General features: G+C 42.0%; 1 pseudogene across 1 annotated transcript; it reads right to left on the bottom strand.

Moving 5' to 3' along the window:
• Positions 1-7,064: 7,064 nt before the first annotated feature.
• Positions 7,065-8,672, bottom strand: LOC309821847 (14-3-3 protein zeta/delta-like; annotated as a pseudogene). Its single transcript has one exon. The product of its transcript is annotated as a 14-3-3 protein zeta/delta-like (transcript).
• Between the last annotated feature and the right edge of the window lie 546 nt (positions 8,673-9,218).

Below are 9,218 nucleotides of genomic sequence, written 5' to 3'. Positions count from 1 at the left end.
GGAGAGCAGGAGAGCCCTGATGCCCCAGGGTGAGGAGAGGAATCCAGCAAGTGAGTTCAAACTCAAAAAGCCCCAATATTTCCCAACTTTGGGACAAGCCTACTTCAGGGAATACGCCTTCAGATCTGGGCAATGACCTAGAATTGCATAAACTCTGCTTATCTTTCAAATTAGTTCCACTGGGCTTAATGAGGGAGCAATTTTTCTGTGCATAAACTGAATTTTAAATGACCCAATAACCACATGAAGAAAGCATAAGTAAAAATTCTAAATGTACACACATCCCATCATGTACATAACTATAATTTCACTGAGAAATGGAATTCTGAAGTTGCAAGTGACACAGAGAAAATAACCTCATCTGTACATTTCTCCCTCTTCACTGAGGCAAAGTGAAGGCGGTGGCAGTCTTCTGTATGATGACGGTGGGTGGGGAAGATGATCTTCCCACACTGGTCTGACCTCCTGTGCTACAATTCATACAGCCATGACCACATCCATATTTGGAATAGAATAAGGACAGGACCTGCCCAGCTGCTATTCTCCTGAGGATGGAATTACTGTCCATCTCTCTTCAAACTTGGGCTAAGCAAATGTGTGAGCCAGCAGCTATGAATTTACTTCAAATAAACTGTTGTTTCTCAAATCTGCCTGGATTGTAAAAATTATCCAGGGTGCTTGTTTAAACCAAGCAGTTCCTCAGAATTCTGATTCAATAGGTCTGGAAAGGATCCAGAAAATTGTGTTTTTCACCAGCACTTCAGATGATTTTTATAATCAGGCAAGTTTTATAAATATTAAGATAAGAAATCCACAATTTCAGAAAGAAAACTAGGAAGAGGGAGAGGCCAGAGGGAGTTGTTTCTCCACTGGGCTTGGGAATACATGCTGCTGTCCCTTTTGGAGGATAAGGTAGATTATTACTTTAGGCCGTATCCACTGCCTACCTTGAGCTGAGAACTTTTCATGATGTAAACAGTACACAGGAATCCAAGATAAAGAGGGAATTCAACTCTTATGTGTAAAGGCCTATTAATACCCACAAACTCAATATATACAATGAAACATACAATGAAACCCTAGTGTCATGCAACTATTCTTCCACGTACTGGTGGTAAAGTCATAGCTCCACTGCCACCACCAAAAAAAAAACAAAACAAAGATGCATCTCAATACCATAATGGTGCAGCCAGAGTTCTATATAACAGAATACAGCTGGCTAATACAGCAAGTTAGAATGTGGGTACTACTAGAGATAGTTTGAAGAACAACCCTCAAATGGAACACAGTTTTTCACAAGAATTCCTCTACCACAGGACTGCAATAGGAACCCCATTTGGCAGCTTCACAAACACATGGCCTAGGCCTGAAGAGAACACAAGAGGATAAAAATAGTAATTATATGGAGTGGGAGAACTATAAGTGAAATCTTTCTATATTTATTTCCCTCATTGTTATTTTAATGTAGATGTGATAAATAGGAAATTAACAATTGTTGATGCGTTACTATTTATATTCTCTAATCACTATTAATAAATCACTATTTTGTCAAAAAGCAAATTTAAATATTCCTTAATGACAACTGAGTCAGTATTAACTGCTTCTATTGATGGAGATATTATACTTTACCAACATATTTCTTGGTCAAAAACTTCATTTGCAGACATAGAAATAACATGAGGCATTGAGAGTCACATCCCAATTTCAGGCAAAGTATTTAATATAGTATGAAAACAGAATTAAATGTTTATTTATTTTAATAAATCAGAATGCACTAGGCATTCTGAAAAACATAAAATATGCAACAGAAGTCTCTGAGGCAGAAGGAAGGGAGAGGTTAAATCTAAGCAGGTGAAGATGCAAGAGAGAGAAGTGGGCAGGACCTGCTATGTGGGAATTTACTGGTGCCAGTGGCCAGGGTCTTTGCTGCCATCTTCACTACCTCAGCCTGGGGGACCTGGGCCTCCAGAAAGTGCACTGTGGTTAGTCACAGGCACCTTCTCCCAAGGACAGCAGAGCTCTGTGGCAGAATGTACAAATGGAACACCCCCCCACCCACCCACCCACTGCCCTGATCTGGACCTCATGATCCTTTCACATTTTGATAGAGAGAGAAGGAAAGTAGTGACTAAAGGCGGGGCAGGGAGAATTATCACAAAGAGGATCCCCAGGCTTCTGAAAAAATAGTCTGGGGGCTGAGAATGGGTGGAAACAACTGTTATCAGAGGGAGGGGCTAGAGACCAGCCCTGTGTCAGTGGGGAGAATCGTGACCAAGAGAGGGAAATGGCAGAGAAAGGAAAAGATATAGACCCCAAAGAAAAACTGTGAGGACTTGCAGCCTTGCTGCTCTGCAGACAGAGAGACAGATGCTGCTGCCTGAGGGTTCTCAGTGAGGCTGTTCTCAGCCTGGCTGAGCTCATGCTATCCTGTCTGGCATGTCTCATGAGGATTTTCTTGAATGACCACAGCTGACTATCAAAGGATCTTAGCTCCCAGAGCATTTGTTAATGGTGATATATCTGTCCAAAAGACAGGTGCTCGAGTCCAGGCCAATGGGAAAAACTGAACTTACACATTTCTTTCAAAGTTTAAAAATATGACATTTGAAATCTGTACTGAAATCCAAGATGACTTTTTTTTTAACTTAATTTTCCAAGGAATGGCAGGGATCCTAGATGACAACTTTTCTCATTAATATTTTCACTAAAAGAATTAAGTTGGAAACAATTAGGAATTTCTCTTTTTATACTTTGGTTTGAGGTTTGATGTTCTCCTTATTTTGAGGATAATTATTGGGTTTTACCTTTACACCTAATGAAAAGAAAAGAACAAGATCTATTTTAATTCTAGAATCTACCCTTACCCAAGAGTCAGTCAGATTTGTCCAAACCCTCGACCAGAATACATCCTTCAAGTCTTAAATGAGAGACTCTTGACATTTTGGGGTAAGGTTATCACTGATATCACACCTTAGCCCAAATACCACCTCCCCTGGCTGTATTTCCCTAGAGTTGCCTTAGTATGGTAGGCAGTAGTTTTAGAAATGGAGGCACTGTAGAAGAATTCTAGAAACTAGAAAATCTAGATAAGTGGTTAATATTTGAGGAGATAAGCAGAATCTAAGTCCATAAACTTGAAAATGTAGAATGCTTTCATGTTGTTACACATTATAAAACAACAGCTCTCATATACTGAATGCTTACGTTGTGCTAAGCCTAACTCTGTAAGTATTCTAAGTGCTTCATCCCCCGATTCCCATAACCACCTGTAAACTTCATAGTGTCACCCTGTCTTACACTTAAGGAAACAAAGGCCTAGAGAGACCAGATCAAGGCCCAAGGCCACAGAGCTAGTAAGTGGCAGAGTCAGGATTTGAATCCCCTTGACACCAGAGCCTACTTGCTCAGCAACGAACCCTGCCCCATCAGTGTGAAACACTAGACACTCCAGGATTGTCTCTTCCAGTACGCTTCCCAGCCAGCATCTGCGCCCCAACTCCTCTGCTCTGAATTGCATCCCGCCCTTTGTGTTTTCAAAACCCTTTATCAGTTGTGTCCCAATAGGGACTGAACATTCCTTGAAGACAAGGTCCATGGCTTATTATCTTTATAGCCCCAGCACCTACCAGGGAGGCTGAGAGAGAGTAAGGGCTTACAGGATGTTGAAATAAGAGGTATCTAGGGAAGATGCCAGAATTAAACATTTATTATTCTCAGGTAAAATCTAATATTTATAATTTCATTTTACAATAATTGACATTACTACAATTATTCTTTTTTATAATATAATATTGATAGTTTATATATAGGTATACCTCATTTCATTGTGCTTCATTTTATTCTACTTTGCAGATACCACGTTTTTCACAAGTTGAAGATTTGTGGCAACCCTGCATTGTCGGATGATGGTTGCATTTTTTAGCAATAAAGTTTTGTGGGGGTTTTTTTGGCTGCATTGGGTCTTCATTGCTGTGCACGGGCTTTCTCTAGTTGCAGCGAGCAGGGGCTACTCTTCGTTGCGGTGCGCAGGCTTCAGTAGTTGCAGCACACGGGTGTCAGTAGTTGTGGCGCATGGGCTCAGTAGTTGTGGTATGCAGGCTCTAGAACGCTTGGGCTTCCGTAGTTGCAGCACACGGGCTTCAGTAGTTGTGGCTCACGGGCTCTAGAGTGCAGGCTCGGCAGGTGTAGCGCACAGGCTTAGTTGCTCCACAGCATGTGGGGTCTTACCGGAGCAGGGATTGAACCCATGTCCCCTGCTTTGGCAGGTGGATTCTTAACCACTGTGCCACCAGGGAAGTCCCAGCAGTAAAGTATTTTTTAATTAAGGTGTGTACATTGTATTTTTAGACATAATACTATTGCACACTTAATAGACTATAGCGTAAACATAACTTTTGCGTATATATACTGCAAAAGCAAAAAATTCGTGTAACTGGCTTTACTGAGATATTTACTTTATTGTGGTGGTCTGGAACTGAACCTGAAATATCTCTGAGGTATGTCTGTAGATGAGTTGATTCTATTTTCAAGTAATTCTGCTAGAGCTTTACAGCTGAGGTAGGCAGCTGTAATATTTAAGGCATCAACAGTGTCCAAATGAAAGAATAAAAGAGAAGGATACATTGTATATTAAATAAAGTGGAACCAAATGCTAATTGTTGACTAAGGATGAAGGCCAAGATGTTACCGCCCACAGTGAGTATTTTGAGAGCTCCCATTTTCATAGTCAGTGCTCTCCTTCCCCAACAGGAACACACTGTAATGTGCTTGCACACATCCCCCTGAAGGGAAGAGTCCCTGTCACCTCCTCTCTTCCACATTCCCTGTAACACTGGGCTTTCTCTTTCTGAAAGTACTCTTAGCCCTTAATTTCAGGAAGTTCCTAGCAAAACAGTCATAACATATAGAAAATGTGTGCTGGTGGAGACTCCCTAGGAACACAAAGAAGTTAGGAGCCTGGCTCCTGAGCAGGAGAGTAGGATAGCACAATGATAAATCTTGGCCCTACTGGCTGTTGATCTTGAACAAGTGACTTAACTTTTCTAGGTCTCAGTTTCCTCCTACGTAAAATGGAGGTGAAACTGCTCCTAATTCATAAGGCTGTTGGGAGAACTGGTGAGAAATGTAGGTAAAACACTTCCCGCATTAGCTGGCACGTGGTAAGGACTCAGTAGGTGTCAGCTATTGCAGCCGATGGGGATTGCTGAGTGATAGCAGCCATGTCCCACAGGAGAACTGGCCTGTGGGCCACCTCTGGCACAGGTGCCAGCACTGGGGAATCTTGAGCCCTGCAATAACATGTCAAGGGGGTCCATGCAGTACAGACCACCTGGGTGCAAGTGATCAGTTTTTAGCTGTGTGACTTGGGACAGTTGCTTAACCTCACTGTAGCTCAGTTTGCACATGTGTAAAGTAGTGATAATAATAGTACCTGACCCATACATTATTGCGAGGATTAAGTGAACGTGTGTGTGTGTGTGTGTGTGTGTGTATGAATTTATACACAAACATATATGAACAGGTCTGGCACATAACTGTATAAATTAGCTTCAGCCTTCACTTGCTACCCAACACCTCTGTGTTGAAGTAGACAGATAAATGACATTCTACGTGGTCACTGAGGGAAATTTAAAATATCTTGTTATATTTTTCAAATAATCTGAGAAATACTTTGCTCTGTATGTCTTTTGGAAGAAGTTGGAGACCAGCATATTGATAAGTCCCTTTCTGGTTTTAAAATATTTATTATTAAACTGAAAAAGCCTTGAGCAGTATGTGACAATGCACAAGAATTCATAGTCTTCCTATAAAAGTCTGATTCTCCTGCCCCTAAGTGTTTCAGAGACAGTGAAAGGGAAAGATCTAGCTTAGGAGAACTGTTTTGTCAAGTAAAAATGGTCTCAAAAGTGTTTACAATTCTCATTTGATTATTCTCACTGCTGAAAAACAGTGGAAATGATTATAAGGACTTTAAATAAAACTTTCATTTTATGCAAAGGAAATGGTACAAGCTACACACTAAATTGTTCTCTAGTTTCTGAATTAAGTCAAGTAAAGTAAGGAAGCATCCAAGATAAGGCTGAAACACACCCTTCCTACTGGTGATCTGCCACCCCCGATAAAAAACTGTAATTGAAGCCAATCCTGGGCAAAGCAAGGTCCTGGCCAAACGTTCCATGTCTTTCTACAAATATTCACAGCAGGGTTGTACCAAGACATTTCTGCACTGTAGTGCTTTCTTGGTCACTAAGTATTTCTCTCTCTCTCTCTCTTTCTCTCCCCCTTTGTCTCTCTGTCTCTGTCTCTCACTCTCTGTGTCTCTCTGTCTCTATCTCTCTCCCTCTCAAACACACACAGCGTCAGTCACAGTGATGGTTTGGAGTGAAGATAAGAAAGAGAAGATTGAACAGCTTTTCATACAATTGACATGCAGAGGCCTGCTGTAAGTACCTAGATACCCAGCAGTAACCAGTTCTCCTCACCATCCCTCCCTGGCCAGTTTCCAGACATGAAGGAAACAACCCCTTCAAAAGATTATGTCAAAGACAGCCACAAAAAGAAAGGGAGGAAGGGAGGGAGGGAGGAAGGGAGGAAGGGAGGGAGGGAGGGAGGGAGGAAGGGAGGAAGGGAGGAAGGGAGGAAGGGAGGAAGGGAGGGAGGGAGGAAGGAAGGGAGGAAGGAAGGAAGGGAGGGAGGAAGCCACAATGTCCACCCAATCCTGCACGTTCCAGAATTCTTCAGAGTACAGTTGACCCTTGAAGAACACAGGTTTGAAATGCATGGGCCCACTTATATACGGATTTTTAATAGTAGTAAATACTGCAGTATAACACGATCCACAGTTGGTTCAAACCACAGATCCAGAACCGCTGATACAGAGGAAGTGGACACATATAGGGAGCACCGACTTTAAGTCATACATAGACTTTTTCTTTTTTTTTTTTGAAAAGTCCGTTCATAAAACTTTTATTCCACTTACATGAACTTAATACATGTGTTCTTAACAATTATGCTTGGATTGTTCATGAAAATCTCATAAGACATTAAACAAAGCTAGCCATCATCTCAAGTTATTTCCCTGTTAACTATTTTTGCAGCACATGCATGTTAGGCGAGTATCAAAAACAAAACAAAAAACAAAACAAAAAGCTAAAAAATGTTAAATACATGGTTTTTTTGTTTTACTGCTGCGCTTGATATACGTGAAGTAATGAATATCAAGCAATTCATTTTTACTGCATCTTTACTTGTACATTTGTTCTTAGGTTGCCTAAAACATTTAAATACAAATAAAATGAGTGTAGCAAAAATAATGAAAGAAAACAGCAGGTAACTTTACAAGTAACGGAATGTGAACCGTTTCCGCCCTTATCCAGAGTAAACTGGGTCACAACTAAAGGAACACTTCAGTAGCTGTAGTCAGCGGTGTGCACATTGAGACTGAGTATTCCACAGATAACACATGGTTTAACATGTAATATCCATGGGATATCTATTTCTACTATAGCCTTGTAAATGCTCCAAACCTTAAAGTACCCACAGCTACACCTGTGACTAGAACCAATTATCCCTTTTATTCCCCACCAGGACAAACCAATATGTAGTCAGTTTTCTTTGCTTAGACATGGAAGCAGTTTTAACACTGGCCCTTCTGAAGCCAAAATGTACCGAAAGTACTATGCCAAACATTTATAACTTGTATAAAAATTCCACATCCCCATATTGGCCACCTCAAGATGAAAACAGATAACTCCCTAAATGTTAACTGGCTCTACTCCCCTAATATTAAACATAAAAACCACATGGGAAATATAGAAATTCAAATAGAAGTAACATAAACCTGTCATAAATCATAAACAAAAACTATTTGTGGGACAGCATGGATGACAAACGGTCTACTGTGTCAATTTTAGAACGAGGCAGACGAAAGTTGGAAGGCAGGTTAATTTTCCTCTCCTCCTGCTTCAGCTTTGTCTCCTTGGGTATCCGATGTCCACAATGTCAAGGTGTCTCTCAGTAACTGCATTATTAGTGTGCTGTCTTTGTATGACTCTTCACTTAATGTATCAAGTTCAGCAATGGCTTCATCAAATGCTGTCTTTGCAAGAGAGCAGGCTTTCTCAGGGGAGTTCAGAATCTCATAATAGAACACAGAGAAGTTAAGGGCCAGACCCAATCTGATAGGATGTGTTGGTTGCATTTCCTTTTTGCTGATTTCAAAAGCATCTTGGTATGCTTGCTGTGATTGATCCACAATCCCTTTCTTCTCGTCGCCAGCAACAACCTCAGCCAAATAACGGTAGTAGCCTCCTTTCATTTTCAAATAGAAGACTTTGCTCTCTGCTTGTGAAGCACTGGGATCAAGAACTTTTCCAAATGAGACAGTACATCATTGCAGATACCTCTTAGCTCGGTCTCAATTTTCTCTGTCTTCTCCAGCCATCTGCTGTTTTTTCTCAGCACCTTCCATCTTTTTCTCAGTACTTGAGACGACCCTCCAAGGTGACCTACAGGCTCCTACAACATTTTTATAAGCAACTGAGAGAAGATTCCTCTCCTCATTGGATAATTCAGCTCTTGCTCAGTTACAGACTTCATGCGGGCTGCCACGTCATCATCTCGCTCAGCCTGCTTGGCCACTTTGGCCTTCTGCACCACTCATTTTTATCCATGACTGGGTGTTCTGGCGGGCGCTTCCGGGCCGCCTCGGCTCGCAGCCCGGTGCCCGGGCCTGGCCTGCCCGCCGTGCCGCCATCCGGGTCGGGGAGAGCTGGGTGCCGCTGCCACCGCGCAGGGCGCAGAGGCTGCGCCGAGGAGAGGGCGGGAGAGGCAGCCATACATAGACTTTTGATTCCACCAGGAGGGTCCCCCAATTCCACCAGCCCCCTCCCGCCATTGTTGAAGGGTCAACTGTGGCATTTAACAAACCCCGGAAATTTCAAACTGCTAAAATTTTTCTGTTAGTGCTACCCAGATGCATGACTGTTGGGGAGAATACTTGAAGAATCCTAAATTCTACCTCCCCTAATAATGTCCTTTGTCTATCATCCAAATTTGCCCTATGTCAGAACAGCCATTGCTATTCAGCAGCCTATGTAAAATGAGTCCCGGTGCTTAGTCCAGTTCCAGACAACTGATGTGCATGTCACATATCACCTGTACTGGGGACAGCTCTGGACTCAGAGTGTCCCCCTGAGGCTTAGTAGGTGACAAGATAG

Source organism: Grampus griseus (genome assembly GCF_964374135.1).
Source record: "Grampus griseus genome assembly, chromosome: 4".
NCBI classification, from domain to species: Eukaryota; Metazoa; Chordata; class Mammalia; order Artiodactyla; family Delphinidae; genus Grampus; species Grampus griseus.
The sequence above is the reverse complement of the archived record's forward strand: the minus strand, read 5'-3'. Positions and strand labels throughout refer to the sequence as shown.